General features: G+C 34.3%; 1 non-coding gene across 1 annotated transcript; it reads left to right on the plus strand.

The window, feature by feature from the left end:
* The first annotated feature begins 2,242 nt into the window (after window positions 1-2,242).
* LOC111758062 (5S ribosomal RNA) lies at window positions 2,243-2,361 on the plus strand. Its single transcript, XR_002792297.1, has one exon. It is a non-coding gene; the product is annotated as a 5S ribosomal RNA (ribosomal RNA).
* Window positions 2,362-3,224: the final 863 nt, after the last annotated feature.

A 3,224-nucleotide genomic window follows, 5' to 3' on the forward strand; every position in this document is an offset into this window, starting at 1 on the left:
ACAGGATATAAAATTAACACACAAAAATCAATAGCATTCCTGTACAAAAATAATGAATTCACCAAGAAAGACATTAGAAACAATACCATTCACAATAGAACCAAGAAAAATTAATACTTAAGAATTCACCTAACAAAGGAAGTGAAAAAACTCATTAACAGTAACTACACACAGTACCCTAAAAAAGAACATCAAAGATGACATCAGAAAATGGAAAGATATCCCTTGTTCCTAGGCAGGCAAAACCAATATTGTACAAATGGCCATATTTTCAACACTGATATACCAATCAAAATATCAATTGTATTCTTCACTGGACTAGAGGAAACAATCCTAAAATTCTTTTTTTTTTTTTGTCTTTTTCATTTTTATCGGTACCAGGGATTGAACTCATGACCGCCTGCTTGCAAGGCAGGTGCTTATGCCGCTGAGCTAAATCCCCAGCCCCAATCCTAAAATTCACTGGAACCAGGGGAGACCCAGAGAGCAGCTAAAGCAATCCTAAGTAACAAGAGCAATAAGAGCAAAGTAGGAGTCTTCACAACCCCAATTTCAAGTTTTAAAGTGACAATGATAGTAATAGTAATAATAATAATGGTACTGGCGCAAAACAGACATTTGGATCAATGGAATAGAACAGAAGATGCAGAAACCAGCCTAGGTACATCCAGCCCTCTGATCTTTGACGAGAGAGAGAGAGAGAGAGAGAGAGAGAGAGAGAGAGAGAGAGAGAGAGAGAGAACATGCTGGAGGAAAGATAACCTCTACAAGAAACAGTGCTGGGAAGACTTGTTATCCACATGCAGATGATTCACTCTAGACTCCCATCTCTCACTAGCTACTGAAAACCGAAATATGCCAAAGATCTAGATATTAAACAGGAAGCACTGAATCTGCTGGAAGGTGAACTGGCTAAAACTGTTGAATATATATCCCACTTGCACAAGAAATATGTCAAGAAACAGCAAATGGAATTCTCTCAAGTTAATAAGCTTCTACACAGTAAAGGAAGCTACCAATGGAGTGAAAAGACAACCGACAGAACGGTTAAAAAAAATTGCCAGCTACTCCTCAGATCACTAATACTAAGATATATATAGAACACAAAACTAGACATACTCAAACAAAAGCCCCAATAAAAAAATGAGCAACTGAAATGAACAGACACTTCTCAGAAGTACAAATGGCCAATAAATACACGAAAGTATTGCTGGCCGTTAGAGAAACGCAAATTAAAACAACACTGATATTTCATCTTACTCCAGAAGGAATGGGTACCATCAAATCAAATACAGTAATGACAAATGCTGACGAGGCTGGGAGAGGGGCTGAAGAACTCATCTACATTGTTGGTGGGAAAGTAAGCTAGCATAGCCACTGTGGAAATCATCATGGAGATTAAAAAAAAATCCATCTGACCTAGCTATTCCCCCTTCTATGTATCTGCCTGAGTTAAAGACGTCATATTACAGTGATGCATTCCTATCCATGTTTATAGCTGCACAACTCATAATAGCTAAATATTGAAAGTGATCTGTATGTCCATCAATAGTTGAATGCATAAAGAAAATGTGGTCTTTATACCCAAGGAGTATGGCTTTGCCGTAAAGAATAGATTTGAGTCATTTCTAAGACAATAGATGTACCTTGAAACCATACTGTGAACTAATAATAAATCAAATGTACAAGTTTAAGTAGTGAGTGGTTTCTTTCGTATGAGAAACTCAAAGTACACATTAAGAGCAAGATAAATGATAGGAGACAGGGAGAACTTTTGCAAATGGAAAGGGGTCTAGAGATGGGTAAAGAGGGAAAAAGGGGTAACAAAGAGAATTAAGATGTGTTAGGCGCATTTACCAACTCCTGTGGCATATGTAATCATTGTGTGATGCAAGCATGTATTAAGAAGAATATTTTTAAATTTAAAAAATGAATATACTGCATTTTAATAAACTCATATGTACTGTTACTCATTTGAGTGCTCAAAAAATAATAAAATATCATCTGAGATATAGATTATGATTTCTGTTTTGTCCAATCTGAAAAAACTACAGCTCTTTATCTAGGTATATTACAGATTCACTTTTTGAAAATCATTACGAGTAATAAAGAACCTGAATGTATTTCCACATTTACTATTATCGTTTTTAATGGGTCTTTCAACTGAGAAATTTTGTTGTATTGTCTTGTGTCTCCTTGTATTTGTTTTCTTCTCCTGGTTGGCATTTTAAAAATTTTTATTGTCTACGGCCATACCACCCTGAACGTGCCCGATCTCGTCTGATCTCAGAAGCTAAGCAGGGTCGGGCCTGGTTAGTACTTGGATGGGAGACCGCCTGGGAACACCGGGTGCTGTAGGCTTTTAAAAAAAAATTTAAAAAATTTAAAAAAAAATAAAATAAAAAAATAAAAAAATAAAAAATAAAAAAAATTTAAAAAATAAAATAATAAAATAAAAAAAATAAAAAATAAATTAAAAAAAATAAAAAATAAAAAAAAATTTTTTTATTGGTGCATGTTTGTAGTACATAATGACTCAGTCCTTCTGGGGAGTTAGCACGTGGTACGTGTATACAGCACATACTGCTTTTTTCATCCCCTTCCTCTCTGGACTCTCACACTGTCCCCTCTCTCTTGACCCCCTTCCCTTCTGCAAAAGATCTGTCTACTATTTCTTATCATCTATCTTTTACTTTGCTCTTTATTTGTATTTTGGTTTTCTCATATGAGAGAAACTATGCGGTATTTAAGTTTGTGTGTCTCAATTAATCATTGCATTTCTGTCTTTTTCTAGTTATACTTGACATTTTACATGAGTGCCTAAGGTAACAATTTGAAAGTTAATGTCTTAGTCTTTCAGCTGAAACACATAAGTTTAAATATTGTTTTTGATTAACATTGATATCCAGTTTTTGTTTGTTTGTTTTTCAATACTGAAGAATAGAATTTGGGGCCTCACAAGTGTTAAACAAGGGATTTACCACTGAGCTATACCTCCAGTTACATTTCTTCCTTTTTAAAATACCACATTAGATATTTTTAAACTTTTCAAGTTTTTAAAGCTTCATCACTATGTTTTTCAGTTTTTTTAAGCATTCTTCGTTAAGTCTTAGATATTCCTTTAGCATCATTTTCTCTTTTCCTGGGGGACAGCTTTTAAAATTTTTTGTAAATGTCATTGTGATAAACTCAGTTTACATTCATCTGAAAATGTCTACCCTCAT

This window comes from Cavia porcellus, unplaced genomic scaffold (genome assembly GCF_034190915.1).
Source record: "Cavia porcellus strain 051 isolate PalLab524CR breed Dunkin Hartley unplaced genomic scaffold, mCavPor4.1 scaffold_20, whole genome shotgun sequence".
Lineage (NCBI taxonomy): Eukaryota > Metazoa > Chordata > Mammalia > Rodentia > Caviidae > Cavia > Cavia porcellus.